This window comes from Vicugna pacos, unplaced genomic scaffold (assembly GCF_048564905.1).
Source record: "Vicugna pacos unplaced genomic scaffold, VicPac4 scaffold_20, whole genome shotgun sequence".
Taxonomy (NCBI): domain Eukaryota; kingdom Metazoa; phylum Chordata; class Mammalia; order Artiodactyla; family Camelidae; genus Vicugna; species Vicugna pacos.
The window spans coordinates 11,931,911-11,953,324 of record NW_027328741.1 but is presented as its reverse complement, the minus strand read 5'-3'; the positions used below and the strand labels follow the sequence as shown (position 1 = coordinate 11,953,324).

At 46.7% G+C, this 21,414-nt stretch overlaps 1 long non-coding RNA gene across 1 annotated transcript; it reads right to left on the bottom strand.

Annotated features, from left to right (window-relative positions):
* Nucleotides 1–3,877: 3,877 nt before the first annotated feature.
* LOC140694133 (uncharacterized) lies at nt 3,878–15,927 on the bottom strand. The gene is made up of 6 exons (XR_012069884.1): nt 15,661–15,927; nt 11,982–12,025; nt 10,942–11,028; nt 8,129–8,279; nt 7,264–7,371; nt 3,878–4,126 (listed from the first exon to the last, which is right to left on the bottom strand). It is a non-coding gene; the product is annotated as an uncharacterized lncRNA (long non-coding RNA).
* Between the last annotated feature and the right edge of the window lie 5,487 nt (nt 15,928–21,414).

Sequence of the window (21,414 nt, the reverse complement as noted above, 5' to 3'; positions counted from 1 at the left end):
CAAACCTTATCCTGCAGGTGATACACAGTGAGGTACAATTCCAACAGCCCTGCAGGGATATCCTGAGGCCACTTCGGCAGGAAACACATGACTAGGTCACATTCCAATACCCCAGAAGGGAGACCGTGAGCCTGCTACCCCAGGAAACCCAGAACTTAGTCCCATTCCACCAAACCTGCAGTCAAACACTAAGACTGTATCTGCAGAAAACACAGTGCGGGTCACATAACACCAGCCCTGTAGTGAGACTACAAACCTGCTCCTGGGGGAGACCAAGCCATTCACAGAGAATATGAGCCAGCTCCTGCAGAAGAACAAGAGTTGTGTGACATTCTACCAGCTCTGCAGGTAATCCATAGGCTTGCTCCTGCAGGAGACAGACATCCCAGTCCAATTCCATCAGCCTCTCCAAGGAGAACCCCAGCCTCCTCCTGCAGGAGAGCCAGAACTAGATCCCATTCCACCAACCCTGCATGGAAACACTGAGCTTGCTCCTGCAGCATACCCACAGCCAAGTCATATTCCACAAACCCTGCAGGGAGACACTGAGCCTGCAGTTGTAAGAGACCTAGGACTGGGACCAATTCCAACAGCTCTCCAGGGAATCCCTCACCTGCTCCCATAGGAGACTAAGAGCCATCAGTTCTGGTGGGGTCCCTGAGCCTGCATCTGCAAAAGAACCACAGGGTGGAGTCACATTCCACCAGCCCTGCAAAGAGAACAGAACCTGCTACTGCAGGAGACACAGGACTATGTCCCATCCCACCAACCTTGCAGGGATACCCTGAGCCTTGGACCAAGGAATGGGACAAATTCTGCTAACCTTCTAGGGAGACCATGAGCTTCTCCTGCAAGAGAACCAGAGATGGGTCATATTACAGTATTCTTCCAGGAAGAACCAAGGCCTGCTCCTGCAGGAGATGCAAGAACAGGCCCAATTCCACCAGCCTGAAGGCAGAGTCCAAATCTGTTCTGGCAGGTGACCTAGAGAAGGGTCCCATTCCACCAGCCCTGCAGGGAGACTCTGAGCCTACTACTACAGGAGACTCAGGAATGGGTCCCACTAAACCAACCCTGAAGGGAGACACAGAATCTACACTTGCAGGAACCACAGAGCCAGGACACATTTAATCAGCCCTGTAGTGATCCCTGAGCTGGGACCAATTACACTATCCTTGCAAGGAGACTCTGTGCCTACTCCTGAAGCAGAACCAGTGATGGGTCATGTTCCAACAGCCCTGCAGGAAGACCTGGAGCTGCTTCTGCAGAAGACTCAGGACAGGGTCTGATTCCACCATCCCAGCAGTGAGAAAACTAGCCTGCTCCTGCAAGTGACCAAGGTCTGAGTCATATTCAACTAGCCATGCAGGAAGGACATAAGCCTGCTGTTGCAGGAAACTCAGAACCATGTGCCATTCCAGCAACACTGCAAGGAGACTCTGAGCCTGCCCCTGCAGGAAACAGAAACCCAGTCACATTCCAAAAAGAAACCAAGCTAATAGAAAAGGAATTTATCAAACCACAAAAATAAAAATAATTAAAAGAAAGAAACAAATAATTACCAAAATCAACTGGAAAACAAATTTCAAAATGGCAATAAACCCACATCTATAAAATAGCTACTATAAATGTCAATGGACTAAATGTTCCAATCAAAAGAAAAAGAGTGAAGGAGGAGGAAAGATGGTGGAGTTAAAAGGATGCTCAGAGCTCACCCTCTCCCACAAATTCACCAAGAGTGACATCAACAGACACACCCATCACCCAGAACACCTGCTGAACTTTGACAGAATATTGACTTCTTCAAAAGATAAAATTTTCCACAAATCTGGTGGGAGAACAGGAGAAAAGAAGAAAAAGGAAAATAGTTCTGGACCATTCCAATGGGGAGGGAGCTGCAAAGGAGGAATAGCATTAATACACTGGGTCTCTCCAACTCCAATGGCCAGTTCAGCAGGATGGAGATGGAACCTCACAGGCTCAGATCTGTATAGAATAGACTTTGACTGACAGAAATAAGTTAATGGGGCACAAAGGGTCCCAACGATCCCCAGCCCTAGATGCGAACCAGCAGGTGTGGGATGGGACAGGCTGTCTGAGTTGAGCAGAGGACTTGGGCTGACTCTACAGAGGAAACCTTGGGGGACTGCAATGTTCTGTGTGCCATGGCTGGGGGAATATACAGAACAGCCTGGGTCCCCCATTAAATACAAAATAAAAAAAAGGCAGAAAACACTGCTGGTGTGCCCTGGGGGGAAGGGTAGCCGTAGCCTTTGTGTCCGCAGACCCACAGTGCCATTATTGGAGACTTCTTGGGAGAAGAGAGTCAAGGCTCAGCCATAGCCACCATATTTTCTGGTGCATGGTTCCCAGGTAGAGGAGGGGTCAAAACCCAAATCCCTACCTAGGGGCTCCACAACCTCATAGGTGGGACTGAGATTTGTTTACAGTCCCAAGAAGAAGGGACCATTACACACCGATGCCTCTCTGAGTTGGCTCTTCTAAGACAAATGCACAAGAAGCAGTGTTCTGGAACAGAGCAGGGGTGAGGGCTAGTGCAGCTGTTTCCTCTGAGTCCACCTACAAAGCATGGACCTAATGCGGCAGGGGAGCTACCTGCCAACTACCTTGCACAAGTGTGGTCCTGGGACCAGGCATCTGGTGGGGGGTGCAGACCACCCATTTACTGATGCTGGGACACAGACCAGGGGCACGACTAGATGGCCTCTGGAACCAGCAAGTGGAGTTTTCACAGCAGGATATGGGCAGGAGTGTGACAACCACAGGAAAAAAAGGAGCTCCTGCTCAATAGCCAGGGCAGATTCAGGCCACCAGAACACCAGCCACACCACCAACAAAGGGGATAACAGGCAAAAGGCGTGGAAGGAAGACTTGGCAACCACCCATAGTTAAAAATAACCTTATGACAAAATTATTAAGAGTGTATATTCTTGCAGAAAGGCCAAGATAGTGGAGTAGAAGGATGCTTGTATCTTATCCTCTCCAATAAATTCACCAAGACTGACATTCACAGACACACCCATCCACTCAGGACATCTGCTGAACTTTGATAAAACATTGCCATCTTCAAAAGACAAAATGTGCCACCAATCTGGTAGGAGAAAAGGAAAAAAGAAGGAAGAAAATGCAAAATGGCTTGGGGTTGGTCCTTTGAAGAGGGAGCAGCAAAGTAGGGATAGTGCTGGTTGACTGGGTCTCCCTCTTTCCAACGGAGAGGTCAGCAGGATGGACAGGGAACCTCTGAGGCCCAGATGTGTACAGAACCACCCTTGACTGACAGAATTAAGTTAAATGGGCACAAAGTGTGACAACAACCCCCAAACCTAGAAGTGAATCAGGGATGGGAAGGGACAGGCTGCTGGATCCAGGCAGACTCTGGATGACTGTACATAGGTAACCCTGGGGGACTGCAGTGTGCTGTGGACATCTGCTTGGATTGTATACAGGTCAGAACAGCCTGGGCCTCCCATAAAATAAGAAAAAAAATAAAGCAAAGCAATATTGCTGGCTTGCCTGGGGGAAGGGGTGTTTCGTCCTTTGTTTCTGCTGACTCATGGCAACATAACTGGTGATTTCTCAGAATAAGAGAGATGAGGCTCAGCCACAGCCATCATACCCACCCAGGCAGACATGGGGTTGAAACCTGAATATGTACCTGGCAGTTCTGCAACCTCATAGGTGGGACTGAGACTTGTTTACATCCCCAGACATATAGGACGTTTCTGTCCTGGTGCCTCTACGAACTCACACCTCTAAGACAAATGAACAAGGAGCAAAGTTCTGGCAAAGAGCAGGGACTAGGGCTGGTGTGGCCATTTGCCTCAAGCCCACCCACAGAGTGTGGAACAGATGTGGAGTGGGGAGTTGCACTGAATATGGGAGCAACCAACCCAACTATTGTGGAGGACTGCTGCACCTGGACACGGCATTGGGAAGGGGCACAACCTGCCCACCTACCATGCAGGAGTGCAGCACCAAGATGCAGCACTGGGAGGAGATGTGACATGTCTACCTACAGGCACTGGGAGCAGCACAGACCAAGGGTGTGACCAGAGGGTCTCTGGAAACAACGAGCTGAGTTCATGAAGCAAGGCAAGGGCAGGAGCTGTGACAACCACAAAACAAAGAGGAGTCCCCATTCAATAGCCAGGGTAGGCTCTGGTTAACAGGTTAATGGCCACATCATTAACCAAAGGGATAACAGACAAAAGGCACAGAAGTAAGACTTGGTAACCACACATATTTAAGAAGGACCTCTTGATAAAATTACTAAGGGCACACAATCTCCACGGGAACATACTCTTTTCTTTTTCTGTTCCATTTTCTTTTACTTTTTAAATGTTACTTCTTAAATAATTTTTATATTTCTATTTTTAATCCCTTTTAAAATTTTCTTTTAAAATACTTTTATTATTATCTTTCAATTTGTCTAATTTCATTTTTATCCTTGTTTTTTTCTTCTGTTGTGATTATACTCTGTTGTCAAATATTTTTTCTTCCTTTAATATTTTAAAAATTCATCCCAACTCAATTGTTATCTTGTTTCAATATGTTCTTCTGTTATTGATTATACTGCTTTTAAAACTAATTTCTTTGTGCTTAGTTTTATTTCTGCATCCATTTTATATAAATAAGTAAACTCTTAAAAGACCACAGTAGATAATTGATACTCCATAAGCCATAGTGCCAGAGAGATATAAGCAAGATAAAAAGCAGAGCAACCTGTCTCAATTAAAAGAACAAGATAAACCCCCTGAAAGAACAATCAATGAAATAGACATTGATAGTCTACTAGATGATTTCAAAAAAGGAGTGATCAAAGTACTGAAGAAACTAAAAGAGATTGTGTATAGAGACAGAGAATATGTCAAATAACGAAATTGAAACTCTAAAGAGGAGCCAGTGAAAATTGGAAAACTCATTTGCTGAGATGAGAGTTGAGGTAAAGGATGTAAAATGTAGGCTGGATAATTGAGAGGAATGAATATGTGACTTAGAAGACAGGACAACCAAACAGCTGAGAGACAACAAATAAAAACCAATGAAAGCAATATAAGGGACCTATGGAATAACATAAAGCATGCCAACCTACTCATAATGGGGGTCTCAGAAGGAGAAGAAAGAACAAAGGAGATTGAAAAGATATTTGAAGGAATCATGACTGAAAACTTCCCAAACCTAAAGAAGGAATCAGATATCCAAGTACAGGAAACACAGAGCGTCCCAAACAAGGAGGACCCAAACAGACCCACACCAAGACATATTACAATCAGGATGACCAGGGTTGAGAATGGGAAATGATTCTAAAGGCAGCAAGAGAAAAACAAAGAATGAGATACAAGGGAACCCCCATAAGACTTTCAGCTGATTTCTCTACAAAAACAGTAAAGGCCAGAAGGGAGAAGCAAGGTATATTCAAAGTCCTGAATGAAAAAATGATGCAGCCTAGGATACTTTATCCAGCAAGGGTATCCTTTAGAATAGAAGGAGAGATAAAGAACTTCACAGACAAGCAAAAAATAAAAGAAGTTAGCAACACTAAACCTATGCTAAAGGAAATATTGAAAGACCTACTCTAAATAGAAAAGAAGCAGGATGCTACAAAAAGGAGAAAACCATAATTGGAAAGGTGATTGCTACAATGAATTACAACAGAATAACCATGAAATCATAAAAGAGGGCATCTAAATCATTAAGGGTGGGAGAGGCGAGCAAGAAAATATACAGGTTTCTCTCTCTCTCTCTTTCTCTCTGTCTCTCTCTCTTTTTTGTTCTTGGTAGGATGGGTTTGAGCTTATATTACTATCTGTTTAAAACAAACAGATATAGTAATGGGTTAATATATGTACAAAGTAGGTTAACCACAAGCCAAAAAGTTACAATAGAGTCACAAAACTAAAAAGACACCAAGATAATAAAAAGGAAAATTATCAAACCACAAAAAGAAAAAGTAAGGAACAAAGAGGAAATACAAAATGAACTGCAAAACAAAGTTCAAAGTGTAATAAACACATTTCTATCAATAATTAATATAAATGTCAGTGGACTAAACGCTTTAATCAAAGGACATAGAGTGCAGAGTGGATAATAAAGCAAGTATCTACAATATGCTGTATAGAAGAGACCCACGTTAGGGAGAAGGACACACATAGATTGAAAGTGAGAGGATTGAAAAAGATATTCCACACAAATGGAAATGACCAGAAAGCAGGAATATCAACAGTGATTTCAAATAAAATAGACTTTAAAACAAAGATTATAAAGAAAGATTAAGAAGGATATTTTATAATGATTACAGGAGTCATAGATGAAGATATTTCACTCATTAACATATATGAACACAACATAGGAGCACCTAAATACATAACAGATAACAAGAAAATACTAACAGATAAAAAGGGAAAATTTGATCGGAACACAATCACAGTAGAAGACTTTAACAATCCATTAACATCACTGGACAGATATTCCATACATAAAATTAATAAGACAACATAGAAATTAAATGATACAATAGAACAATTTGTCTTGGGTAATATTTTCAGAACATTATATTTCCCTAAAATAGAACATACATTCTTCTCAAGTGCACATACCACATTTTCTAGGATAGATCATATACTTTGTCACAAAAGAAGTATTAACAATTTGAAGAAGATAGAAAATATTTGAAGCAACTTTTTCTGACCACAATACCATGAAACTAGAAATGAACTACAGAAAAATAAAGGAGAAATAAATGACAGTATGGAGGTTAAACAACATACTACTTTAAAAAAAAATGGGTGGATGATGAAATCAAAGAAGAAATAAAAAACACATTCAGACAAATGATGATGAAAACACAACCATACAGAACCTATGGGATCCAGAAAAGGCAGTGCTTAGAGGGAAGTTTATAGCGAGAGAATCAGGTCTACCTCAAAAACGAGGAACAACTGCAATAAACAATCAAACTTACCACCTAAAAGAATTAGAAAAAGAAGAGCAAAAATAACAAAAGTAAGCAGAAGGAAGGAAATAATAAAGATCAGGGAGGAAATAAATAAAATAGAGATATAAGGAACATTTGAAAAAATCAAGCCAAGAGATGGTTTCTTGAAAGAGTAAACACAATTGACAAAATTATGTTCTATGCTGGAAATTGACACAACAAAGCAAACTGACTATAACTCAATAAAATAAAAATTAAAAAAATAAATATATTAACAAAAGAAAAAAGAAAAGGTAGTTTCTACTCACCAGACTGGAGGAGGGGACTGCAACCCATGCGGGGTCACACCCCATGGGAAAGCCTGGGGTCAGGATCGGAGGAGCAGGGTGCTGTGGACATGATCTGTCACAGGGTTTCTGCAGGAGGGGAGTGTGAGGCATGTGAGCAGGCTGAGGACTGGCCATTTGAGTAAGTTCATGGGCTCTGTGGTGGAGGGGCTCCCCCAAGTTTCTGGACTTGACTCTGGGTGAGTTGGGCAGGTGGACAGTGGCTCAGTGTGAGTCCAAGTCCAGTGGAGGAGGTAGTGAGTTAGATCTAGAAGGACTCCTTCTGGGGTGGGAGGGCCCACAAGGGAGGCAGGAGGCCAAGTCCAGGTGACTGAGAACAGGGTGTGTCCTGCACAGGGCTGCAGGGCAGATGAAAGCATCCAGTCTACAGAAGGTGGAAACACGGTCCATACAAGGGCTCAGCTCAGATGTCACCTCCTCAGAGGAGCCTTCTCTGCCTGCACAGTCTACAGGGACAGCCTCCTCCAAGCACATCTCCCCAGCAGACACCTGCTCCATTTCCTGCATAGCATTCAGGACACGGGCCCCTGCTCCGTACCCAGCCATGGTTCCGCTGCCCTGAGGAAAAGCCCTCACAGGAGCCATAAAGCCCTACACGACCTGGGCCCCACCTCTCTGTCTCCTCTGGCACCACTGTCTCCACCTGGCCCTCTTCTCCTCCACTCCTGCACTCCTGACTTCCCCCAGCCTTATGTGCTCTCCAGAGCACAGGTCCCTCCTAACATGCTGTGTGTGCTCACTGTGTCTAATCCACTGCATGCCTCCCACCCAGGTCAGTAACCAGCACACAGTAGGGCTCAGTAAGTAGAGTATGAATGACTCTTACCATGACTGCTGGGAAGGCTTTTGTCTGTGGCCTACAGTGATCACACACCCGTCACACAATCTCTGAGGTCCTACTGTGTTGGGTGGGTTCCAGATACCGGGCACAGCAGGTAGTGAAGCAGTCAGGTCTCCATCCTCATGCAGCAGACAGCCTGGTGGGGGACACAGAGAAAATTAAGTAAAATATACACAATGTCCGGAGGTGATATGTTCCATGGAGAAAAATAAGGTCAGGGAGGACATTTGAGCAGATTCCTGGAGGTGTTTAAGAAGCAGGGGGAGAGAGAGCCTGGCTGAAAGAGCAGCCATCCCAAAGGCCCTAAGGGCAAAGTGGGATGTATGTGGAGGGTCTTAGTTATCCGTGTGAGTTCTTAGTCCTGCCTTGAGTATGTATGTTGCTTTCATTTGTAAACCTTGATTTCACCTTTATAGCAAATTAACCTGCATCATCAGTCTGCATAATTTAGTCAACTCTGTTTCAGGTGTTGTGGGCACAATGGCAGGCTAATTACTTGGGTTGGTAAAGAATTACCAGCGTCTGAGAAGGGTTTAGGAAAGTTCAATAGGGACACTGCTATAGGCAACATCAGGCCACACAGGCAAGAGGTGCCTACACGAGAGCCAATGTTGAGTGTGTGGGGTCTGTTATTGGGGGGGTGCTGTGCACACAAGGAGGAGGGGGCTGCATGATCAATTCATGCACAGGTACCTTGTTGGTTGTGAGATCTGTCAGGGGCTTCTCTGAACAAAAGGCTTTACCAATTTAATAAGGGAAGGATGTGAGTTCTCTCTTCCTGGGGCAATGAGGTTTCATAGGGTAAACACACAGCAAGAGAAGATGTTTTATAGCTTGTGGAAATGCAGGTGTGCAAAGGGTCCTGCAGTGGGGAGTGGGAGGTAAGGGGCCACTGGGCTCTAGGCACACAGAGAGCCCATGGGTGAGGGTGTATGACTCTGAAGAGTGCCTGCTGGCTTCACACCAGGGACTTTATGTGGAAAGAGGAGAATCTAGGTTATCGGCACGTGTCTACTCTGACCTCCCTAAGCCTAACTCTGTCAGGCACCAGGTGGCTATGAAATGAACATGAAGGTCCCCACCCTGAGGACCCCAATGAATGAACATCTTGATATCCTCAAGCCCCTTCCCCTGCACCACCGCCCCACCACATCTGGGTCTCAGGCTTTGACCCTGACATCAGTGGCATCTTCGTTCCCTACATCCAGCTCCTCTGGACATCTCTGTGATGAGCTGTTCCATGTCAGCAAGCCCCAAACTGAGCTCTGCCTTTACCCCATGTTTGCTTCCTTCCTGTGAAGCCCCTCGTGAAGGAGCCACCACTAGCAGGATCCTACAGCTCTGAGGCTCTGCCTTCCCCACCCCTCCGATGTCTCCCAGCCCATGATCCCCTATGGAGGTCCCTATTATCCTCTCCCTCCCACTTCATTCTTGGGATGCACACCAAATCCCTCTTCACAATCTCCCACAAGACAGGTCCAGGTCCACTTGGGGACACTGAGGTGACACAGGCGGATGTTGCTGGGAATGAAGAGCAGGATACTTTAGCAGAGGAGAGGAAAGGGCTCTAAATCCACCAGAACACACGCTAAAGTGGTGGCAAGACACCCATAAAGGGTGAGGCAGGCATCACACTGCAGCCCCGCCCTCTGCTCCCCCAGGGTGCCCTGTGTTTCCTGCTTTGGCCTAGGGGACTCCCTCCCTCACTCTCTGATAGAGGGGTGCCCATCCATTCATTCACACCCTCATTAACCATGTACATGGGTCCTGCTCAATGCCAGGCCTCAGCTAGATGACAGCTCATCCTTGGGGACACAGCTCAGATCTTACCTCCTCCATGAAGCAGTTCTGGATTCCCACCCCCCCTGAAGCTCCTCTGGCCTCAATTGAGACCACTAGGGCTGTGACCACACTCTGATTACATCCCAAGTCTGTGATCTCTGTGAAAGCCCTGGGCCCAATGTAGAAAGAGACTCAGAAAAATGGGGCCAAAACGGGCTAAGAAAAATGTTACTAGTTCTCTATTACAGAGAAGGGCACTGAGCAGAGAGAGGGCAGTGTCCAACCAAAGCCACAGAGGAGGGTCTCAGTGAGCCCTCCCATGGCCCTGTTACTAGTTCTCTGTTACAGATGAGGACACTGAGCCACAGAGAGGGAGCAGAGCCCTGCTATAGCCTTGGCCCCACGACCTGTGTCCTTTATGACTAGCTCCATGCTGCCAGCAGGGGTGTGGGCCTGGAATGGACGTTGAAAGCAGCCTGACCCCCAGGCCCCCTTCATACACAAAGTCAGTCTCAGGAACACCCCTCAAGACCTACCCTATACCCCTGGGATTGGGACCTGATTGCTGTTCCTGGAAGCTGTCTGGGTTTCCCTGTGAATTGCCCCAGGAGGTGCTTGGGACAGCCACAGGGCCCCTGAGGCTTCCTGTCCCCAGCTGAGCAGCTCTGGTCCCCTTGACTGTCCCTGGCCCAGGCCTGATTACACAACGTTTTGGCTGGGTAGCCAGCTGTGGAGATGAGGAAATGGGGGCAACATGCAGATACACGCAGAGGTTCAGGTATTCACTCAACAATCACTGATTCAGGCTTTGCAGTGTGGCTGGCCTGGGCCCAGGCCTGGGTGTCCAGTAGTGAATACAGTCAACCCCTTGAGCCTTCTGGGAAAGCAGTCCTCAGAGAAACGGGCCCTCAGTGCAACCACCCTGCTCCCCATGAACAATCACACTGAGATGAGGCTGCGGCCATGGGTCCCAGTGGAGGATGAAGGGAGGAGGAAAACCCAGAATGGGCACTTACCATGAGCCTGGACACTGGAACCAGATGACCTGGGCTCTGTAATCTGGGGTGGTCACCTCAGCTGTTCTCTCTGCGCCTCAGTTACTTCTGCAGAAATGGGTGATAATGCCTGTCCCTGCCCCACAGATTTTCATGAGGAGTCAGTAAGCTTCTCTAAGGTGTGTAGGACAGTGCCTGGCTATGGGTCAGGATCCTGCTCACCTCACAAGAGTCTGTCCCACTTTAAAGATGATAAAGTCAAATCTAAGGGGGTTATGAGACCAGCCTGGGCTAGCCCCCTTCTCATGGTCTGCTGTCCATGTCTCCTGCTTTTACATCATACCTCTGCCCCCATATCCACCCAGCAAAGTAGGTGCTGAGAATCTGAGCAAATCAGAGTATGAATGGAGGCACACCCTCTCCCCATCTTGGGCACCTGGTGTGGTGGGCAGGTTGGGGATATCGGGCTCCTCCAGACTGTCCAGGAGGCCCAGCATGTCGGTCACCTCATTTCCACTCAACACGGAGTAGGTGTGTGGCCAAGGGCCAGAGGGCGCTGGAGTAACCCAGGGTGGGTGGATGCTAGGTAGGTGTGGGAGGCACAGAGTGGCCCCTGGAAGACAGTGTCCAGGCAGCCAAGGGGCAATGAATGAGGGTCCCCAAAAGGGGCAGAGGACAGAGTCCAGCCTGGACACCACCCCCTGCTGGACCCTGATCTGGGGTGAGAATTGGGACAAGCCAGTGCCCCTCTGGGACTCTACATCCAGCAAAGAGGTGAGGAAAAGTTAAGGAGACCGTGCTCCCTGTGTGAGGGCGCTGCTTCCAGGATCCTGGAGGTTCCATAGACCCTTGTGAAGTGGCTGCTGTTTGCAGCCCCATGTGGGCAGAAGAACTGAGGCAGGGAGGACAGAGTGACTCAGGACAGAGCTAGGATTCATCCAGGAGTGTGTGCTGAGCCTCTTGCTAAGAGCAGCCTCTGGGAATCATGGACTCAGGAAGTGTCTTGTCGTCCCTCTTAAGGCTCCTGGCATGTTAGGCAGGAAAGGTCCCAGTGCCCATACCTGGGCCTCTCTGGGTGATTCTGACATGTGGGATCATGATGGTCCTGAGAAAGGAGAGAGAATGTGGGCTGGGCGTCAGGTCTGCATCAGACCCTAATGATGCCCCTAATGTTGTGTGACTTGGAAACTCCCTGACCTCTCTGTGCCTGGCTTTCCAGCCCTGACTCAGAGGACTGCTGTGATTGGCACACAGTAGGACCTCAATCAGAGGAAAAAGCCAGCCCTTCCCCAGGAACCTCTCCTCTTACATTCCCAAAGCTAAGCCCATGTTCCACACATCACCAGAGCTGAAACTTGACAAACAGGGCAAGTGAAATCCAGCAACTCCTCCCTCCTGCCTGAGGCCCTTCCCTCCTCAGTGACAGTGGCTCTGAGCAGGTCTCTGCATCCCAGAAGTCTGAACTGAGCCTTGTGACCTGGAGGAGTCCCTGTTCCACACAACTTTGTTTCCAGGTCCTTCCAACAAGACACAAGATCACCTGGTCAGTGTCTTAGCTACAAGGTCCTCCCTTTGCAAATTGCCCCATCACACCCGGGCTAGATGATGTGAGTTCCAGAGCACATGACCATCCAAATGATGACTTCAGGGAAACATCCCTGCCCACACTGCACTCTTCAGAGCCCACCTTCTAAACTAAGGGGTAGTGACCCACGGTTGTGCACACTTTTATCAGAACACAGCCCTCACCCACCCACCATTGGAAACACGTGAGAAGCAGAGATTCCCAAGTGCCTGGACCCCTGTCATCCAGAAAGCAGAGGGTAGGATAACAGACAGAAGGGGAGAAAGTACTTTCAGACTATATATCTGATAAGGGGTTAACACCCAAAACATATAAAAAACTCTTACAATTCAACAGCAAAAAACAAGCAATCTGATTTAAAAAGTGGGCAGAGGAACTGAATAGACATTTTTCCAAAGAAGGCACACAGATGTCTATCAGGTACATGAAAAGGTGCTCAACATCACTCACCATCAGGGAAATGCAAATCAAAACCACAATGAGATACCCCCTCTCACCTGTCAGGGTGGGTGTCATCAAAATACAAGAGATAACAAGTGATGGTGGTGGTGTGAAGTAAAGGGAAACTTGTGCAATGTTGGTGGGAATGTAAATTGGTGCTATCACTCGGGAAAAGAGTAAGAAGTCTCCCCCAAAATTTAAAATTAGAACTTCCATATGATCCAGCAAGTCCACTGCAGGAAATATATCCAAAGGAAATGAAATCACTATGTCAATGAGACAACTGCACCCTCATGTTCACTGTATCATTATTTACAATAACCAAGATATGTAAACAACCTAAGTGTCCATCAGCAGATGAATGGGTACAGAAAACGTGATGCATATATATGTATATAAAATGGAATCTTATTCAGACATTAAAAAAGTGAAATACTGCCATTTGTGACAACTTGGGTGGACCTTCAGGGTATTATGCTAAGTGAAATAAATAAGACAGAAAGACAAATACCTATGATCTCATTTATATGTGGAATCTACAAAATAAACCGAAACACATAGAAACAGAGATCAGGTTGGTGGTTGCCAGAGGTGAGTCAGGGGGTGATTGAAATTCGGGAAGATAATCAAAATGTACAAACTTCCAGTTAGAAGATAAACAAGTCCTGGGGACATAATGTACTGCAAGGTGACTGTAGTTAACAGCACTGCGTTGTGCATTTGTTAGTTAAGAGAGTACCTCTTAAAATTTCTCATCACAAGGAAAATAGTGTGTCACTATGGGTGATGACAGAGGTCAAGTAAAGTTAATGAACTGATCATTTCACAATATGCACATGTAACAAGTCATTTTGCTGCACACCTAAAGCCAACAAAGTTTTGTGAAAATTGTATCTCAGGAATACTTATGTCAGGAAGCGGGGGTGCGAGCCTGGACTACCTACTGCAGGAGCTGCCTTTGCCCTCCAACAGCAGAGGGTGGTAGTTGTGACAGAGACTGTAGGTCCCTCAAAGCCTGGAATGTTTACTCTCTGGACCTTCACAGGTAGAGAGTGCAGACCCTGCCCTGGAAGACAGTGGTCATGGCAGCAACAAAGGCCTGCCTGTATGCAGGCTCAGCCCAGACAGCTCCTGTGCTCTGCTGTCACCGCATTTACTTCCCTCCACACCCTCAGAGGGAGAGGCTTCAAAGTTCTCATTTTACACATGAGAAAACTGAGGCTCATTTGCTTTGAATTATTGACAAAGTGGTGGGAGAAGCTTTGAACTCCAGTGTTCTGATTTCAAAGCCACATCTCAGTCCTGATTTTTAGAAGGTGGAGGTCCAGGCACTGGGGACCCTCCACCTTCCTCACTTGTAGTCGTACTCCAGGGCTGCCACCCCCAAGGCGTCTGGGTGAACACATTTAATCCGCTTACTCTGCACCAGCTGAGCCCTTGGCTGCCAGTCTGTTGTCACTGCCTGAAACCAGCTGAGGTTTTACAAGTGAACCATCACCCCCTGCCAGCCCACCTGCCCTGCCATGTGGAGCAGACCCCTCCTAGCCTGGACATTCTAAACCCTTAGCTCACACATTTGCACAACTGCATCAAAAGGGCCCTACTCCCTGTGTGGAGATATCGACAAGGGGAAAGGAGGGGAGTTTGGGGTGGCTGCTTACTGTGAAGGTGACACATGACAGGGACATGTTCATGTCCATAATGGCACTCAATTTGAAGCTTAGAACATGGTCACAGCGAGGGGTAAAAGCTGAGAGGCTACAAGGCTGCCTAGAAAGAGGCTTGACTATTGAATTGTAAATGTGTAATTTAATTTAAACATTAGCCCCCTGGGTGATAAGAATTTGCCCCTAAGGCCAGAATTGGCCACCTGACCCCTGGGAACCCCTCAATTCCAGGATGTAATCATCTGAGCATGGAGGGGGCTTAAATTGGAGTGCTGTCCTCTCAGTCATGGTGCACCTGCCCACGTGTGCACCCATGATCTGCAGTGCTCACACATCAAGGAGGTCCAGGTCATAAGGAAGGGATGACAGACTGTGAGGTCACACGTGTGCCCCTGCAGGGGTGAATGTTGTATAGAGAAGAGCCCCCCACTCTCACCTCCAGGAGGGGTGATGGAGGGAACAGGACTCCTGAGCCCCTAGGCTTAGCAAGCATCCTGGCTGAGGGTGGGGAGGCTGTCCACTCCGAAGTCATAGGTCAGATGGTAGATTGGGGTCCCACCCCCACATCTCACCAGTGAGAACGTCTAGTCTGTTTTCTCTGTAAACTGGAACCCAGTCACCCTCACCCTCAGAACTAGGGGCAGCCTGTGTAAATTACAACACAAAGCCCTGGGCTGTTTCAGGTGCCCGGGGGTGTCCAGCCCCCCTAGGCCCGGCAGGTGGGAGAGGAGTGGTGTGGGTTAGCAGGTGTGACAGCAGAGTTGAGACTTGGCTGAGTGAATGCACTCTAATATCCAGGAACTGGGAGCTACCAGTAGCAAATCTGTTCACTGAGGCCATGTGTACTCTCCCTTGTCATTTATAATCCCCTGTTTGAACAGAGGGCTCTGGAGTCTATTTGCCACATTGTTGCCTGTCACCTCACTGTTGCAGTTCCAGGGTCTCCATTTAGCCAGCTTGAAAGAATAGTCAAACTTTTTCTTAAAACCAGTGTCAGAAAACCAAAGTGGCTTTAAGAAGCAAACAGGGCAGGAGAGAATGACTTACCTAACTGAGACGTCCACAGGGAGATAGCTTCAGGCAGGTCTGTACCTGGTGCTCAGTGACATCAACAAAAGTCATCCTTCCCCACCTCTGGGCTCTGCCACTGGTGTCATCTTCACATGGCTCTGCCTTTATGAAAGCAAGATAGTCACCAACTGCCACAGGCTGACATCACCACCCCTCAACTCCCAACTGAAATAGAACTTCTCTGCTCCCAGGATTCCAGCAACTAGGCCTGACCTCCGTGGAGCCTGATTGGGCTGGTGCCCAGCCTTGAGCCAATCACAGTGGCCAGGGAGGATGGAAAATGCTGATCGGCCAGATCAAGGCCATGTGACCATCCTCTTCAGGAAACCTGTGAGCTGTTCACCTGTTTCCAGCTTGGGAGAGTGTGATGTCTCCCAGAGGATTCTGCTTCTAGCACAACCTGCTGGTGGCACAATGAGCTGGAATGAGCCTGTCTGCTTGGTGACAAGTGACAGGTCACTTAGTGGTTCCTTGCTCCAGGGAGGGACGCATGTCCACACAGTATTGGGGCTTCAGAGCCAGAATGTAGTAGAAAAGCCTCCTGGTCTCCCAAAAGGTGGGAAAGTGAGCAGTGACACTGGAAAGGCACTCCTCTCTGTGGCCCTTGGCTTTCTCCTTGTTACAGTGGAGAGTGCAGTGCTGCCCCTGACAGCCCACTTCCCTGCTGGGAGGCCTTTGCAACAGGTGGAGAGTGCTTGGAAAAGCCCATTTATTCTGAGGAACTGTTATTGCTCCTGGTGGGATCATTATTTTCATGTCACTTGTGAGGTGGGCCCTGAGGGGTCCCTGATCTTGGGGCACAGACACCCACAGAAACTTGGCCCAGTATTGCTGTTCATTCAACAATGTCTTACCAAGCACCTACTGTGTGCCAGATTCCCAGGGTAGAGCAGTGATGTTGACAGCACAGGTCCCTGCCTCACCTCATCTCTGCATCCCAGGTGGGGTCACCAGAGTGGGAGTTCAGGAAGCAGAGGATGTGGCCGAAGCCTTGTGGGAACCCCTGGGTTTTTCTCTGTGCTGAGGGACCTAGCAGCACACCGATTGTGGGACTCAGTACCCGCAGCACCCAGCATTGATGGGTAAAGGAGAGGGGCATTTCTACAAGCCCATCCTCACTAACCCCAGGCTCTGGAGGGCAGCTCCAGTCTGCTCAAACCCAGGGGGCATCTTCCGACATTCTGATCACCCTCTGGTATTACTCCCCGCTCAGATGCAATTTTCCCTGTGGTAGCTACACTCAGAAAATGTGTTTGTTTCTCTCCCATGTGGTTAAGTGGACTTCAGATGCATGATAGCGATGGAGTGGCTAAGCCTCTGGGCAGATTGCTGGGTGACCCGTGGAACTTGCTGCACATGTTAAGCTCCCTTCTGCCAACCAATGGGCCAGGCCCCACCACTGTTCTGTCTGTTCTACCTCACTTAATCTGCACAGACACTCTTGCGGGACATCCTGTTATCCCCCATCTCTGCTGACCTTGGGTGGACAAAGCTTGGGTTTGAGAAAGTTGCCCAGGTCACATGGTTGACAAGTGGGGAGCTGGGGATTTGCACCCTGGTCCCAGGAGTCTGGATCATGGAAAGGGCTGGGTGGGGCAGCTTATTGCAAAGGGAAGTCCTGCCCAAGCCCCTCCCATGAGAGCCCACCCAACAGCACATCACGGAGAGTCAGCGTTTCCTGGACCAGATGGACAGAACCTCAAAACTTCTTTGCAGATTGTTTCCATGCTCTTTTGCAAGCACAGAAAGGCCGCAGGCCAGGGAAGGATAAGGCCAAGAGTGTTTTCACTGGGGAGAGTGAAGGACAAGTGTGAAGACACACAGCACTCCCAGCAGCCCTCTCGGCAGAGCCTGCCACTGGGTGAGCAGCTACCGTGACTACCTACCATAACCCTGTGAGGTTCATGCCTGTACAACTCTGCCTGTGAGAAGAGCAAAGTGAAGCTCAGAGAGGTGTGGGGACATTCCAAAAAGAAACAGATAAGGTGGGATCATCACCACCATGCTGTGCAGGTGTCACACTGTCACACTGCTCATGCATGGCCTGCTGGGAGTAGTGAAGGCCTGATAGGAGCACAGGAACACTGTGGTGAAGGTGACGTTTCTACCTGGGACAGCTGGTACCGGGGACTCTAGCTGGTTCTTCATTGTGCCTGCTTTGAGTGTCAGCATGTTGCAGCCTCATGTAGGGGAAGGGCTGTCTCCTTTCCACACCGGTGCAAAAGGAAGAGCATGTACACACTGGCATCACCATAGACCACCGGCAGGATCAGGATCTGGAGCTCAGAGCAGAAACTGCCAACACCTCAGGAACTGGTGCAAGAGGAGGACCTGAGTGCCCCCTGAAACATTTCTAGTTTTAAAAACATACTTCATTAGGGGGAAGTGATAAACAGTTGATCCCTTCAAAATATTCTGTTATCCAAGGAACAATAGCACCTCAGCATTGTAAGAGGTTTAACTCAGTCATCAATAACCATCACTATAGGTATGAGAAAACAGAGTGTTAGGAGTTACAAAAGGGTCTCAAGATCATGCAGGTCTGAACTGAGAACCATCCAAAGCATGTGCTGCATGATAGCCTCTCTAAGCTACCTGAGGCTTGGTCTGCTCCTGACACAGGGAAGATGGTTCTGAGAAAACCACACTCCTCAGGGGACCCCAGGGAGTTGACAGAGTTGAGTTTGGGTTCCTGGTCATCTTCTAAGTCTGGAATTTTGAGATTCTTCTGCACCTGTCCTTCCTCCAGAACAGAATCTGATTCAGGCGGGATTCCAAGGACTGAGGCATGTGCCAGGCAAGAGAGCAGGCATGGCTGGATGAGAGCATCACCAGTGCCATTAAAAAAGAGGCCAGTGCACTGAGATTTCCAGTGATTTAGCATCACGGCTGGGAGGGGTCATGTGTTCTACAGTGAGTTCCGAGTATTCTGCACCGCCCTCGAGGACCTGCAGGGGGCGCACGAAGCCAGCGTGCCTTAGGTGGCGGTGCGCATGCGCAGTCCGCGTCAGCATCTAGCGTCTTCCCTGGGGGCGGAGCTTGCTTTCCTCAGGGCTGAGAGGGCGGCGCCAAGGAGGCTCCGGGACACCGCTGCCTGCGTGTCTGCCAGAGGATGCTCCCCGCTCTCTGAAGTTATGCCGGTTTCCCACGGCCTGAGCCCGCTTCCTGCCGGGGTGTGTGTGGACCTGACCGAGCTGGGGCCCCGGCAAACAGGGCAGGAGGAGACGGGTGCGCTGGCGGTCCCGCTTCGACTGTTCTCCTCGCTCGCCGGGAGCGGGTGAGTGTCTGTGTCCATCGGGGCCGCTGGGGTGTCTGCGCCCCTGGTCCTCACCGCCCGGGTCCCCCCTTCCCCCGTGTGAACGGAGGTGTGTACACCAAGGGTCAGGTGCGGGGACGCGGGTGTAATGGGAAAGGGGCTGAGAAAGTACTGAGAGTTAAAGAGAAGTGTGTAAAATTACATTATGTTAATTTTTATATTTTAAGTGTGTCAAAGTCAGAGTATATCATGCTTTTACTTTCTTGTCTTTAAAGGAATGCAATCATTTAGTTTATACTTAAAATATGCTTCTCAGCTTATCTCATTTTCAAGTCAAAATACTGCCACGGTTGACATTTTCTCATAATACAGTGACAATCTTAAACATGTGTGAATATAAACTCATTGAAATAATCTTGCAGTATTCCATGGTGAGTTGTCTTGTTAAAAATAATATCCAGGCCATTGCTAAATTATTACAAAAATATAAAATTTTTGAAGCACTTTTAGAAGTTCCACACACAGTGGTATTTTTAAAACACCAACCAGTGCATAGTGCTTAAGATCATTTAAGATGAAATATATTCAAACCTAAAACTTTAGAATACTCAAAAGGCAGGGTAATGGCTGCTTTTTCATTGCAAATACATTTTTTTCTTCATAAGTGCAAAATACGAAGGTATTCAGCTAAATTTTGTATATCTTAATTCAAAAGGTGAAATTAGAATATAATCTCCTTATTTTTTATTTTAAGGCTATTTCCCATAAAAATTGGTATTTTTATCTGTAGGACCTTAATTGTCTATTCATTTGTTTTTCTCTTTTCGTTTATTTTCTTTAACAGAGAGTGCATTCTTGTGTCTTGTTAGAGTTTTTAATTCTCCTAACTTATTCCAAGACTTTCTGACACTGATAGTAAATAATGGGAAAGGCCTTATAGTAACTGCATCTTGTCATGTAGTCAGGATTTTTTTTTTTTTTGCATAACTTTTTTTTACAATTTCCACTTGGTTCACAATATTATCCCATTATGACAACTCAATAAAAAATTGTAATCTGTTTACACCAAGACACTTATGTCAGCACAGTGCTTTTGCTGATATAATTTTACATTAGATTATAATATAATATTTGATTTGATTTACATATAGACTAATACCTATTTTATATATTTACACACATATATGAATATCTGCTAAATGCCATTAATTTGCATGGCGTGGTAGCTGATAATATGTGATCTTTCTGACCATTGGCTATTCTTATGTGTCTCTAACGTACTACTTAGAACAGATACTAGAACAGCACACCTCTCATTATACAGTATTTTAAAGGTTATATTTTATTTTACTTATTTTTAAACATTTTTTATTGAGTAATAGTCATTTTACAATGTTATGACAAATTCCAGTGTAGAGCACAATTTTTCAGTTATACATGAACTTACATATATTCATTGTCACTTTTTTTTTTTTGCTGTGAGTTACCACAAGATCTTGCATATATTTAAGATTCCACACATGAGTGATCTCACATGGTATTCCTCTTTCTCTTTCTGAACTACTCCACCTTGAATAACATTCTTCAGGAGCATCCATATCTCTGCAAATGGCGTTATGTAGTCAGTTTTTGTGGCTGAATAGTATCCCATCATATAAATATCCCACATCTTTATCCAGTCATCTTTTGATGGACATTTTAGGCTGTTTCCATGTCTTAGCTGTTGTAAATAGTGTAGAAAAATCAGCTGAAAACCTTATGGGGGTTCCCTTGTAACTCACTCTTTGTTTTTCTCTTGCTACCTTTAGGATCAGTTCTTTATCCTTGAATCTGGCTATCTTGATTAGGATATGCCTTGGTGTGGGTCTGTTTCAGTTCTTCCTGCTTGGGACCCTCTGAGCCTCCTGTGCTTGGATATGATTCCTTCTTTAGGTTTGGGAAATTTTCAGTCATGAGTCCTTCCCATACCTTTTCAATCCGCTTTGTTCTTTTTCCCCTTCTGGAACTCCTATTATGCATACATTGGCACAGTTTATATTACCCATAGGTCCCGTATATTGTTTTGTTTTTCATTTGTTTTTCTCTCAGCTGTTCTGATTGGGTGCTTTCTGTTGTCCTGTCTTCTAGGTCACTTATTTATTCTTCTGTATTTTCTTGTCTGCTTTGTACAGCCTTTAGGTCAGCTCTCATCTCAGCCAATGAGTTTACTAACCCTACCTAGTTCTTCTTTATAGTTTCTATTTAATTTTTGATACATTTTATATACCTAAACACTATTTCTTTTAGTTCCTTCAGTACTTTGATCACTCTTTCTTGAAATCTTGATCTAATAGACCATCAATGTCTATTTCTTTGTTCATGCTTTCAGGGGATTTCTCTTGATCTTTTCATTGGGAGTGGTTTCTCTGCTTCTTCACATTGCTCATATCTCTCTGGCACCGTGGCTTAAGGAGTAGAAGTTACCTACTTATCCT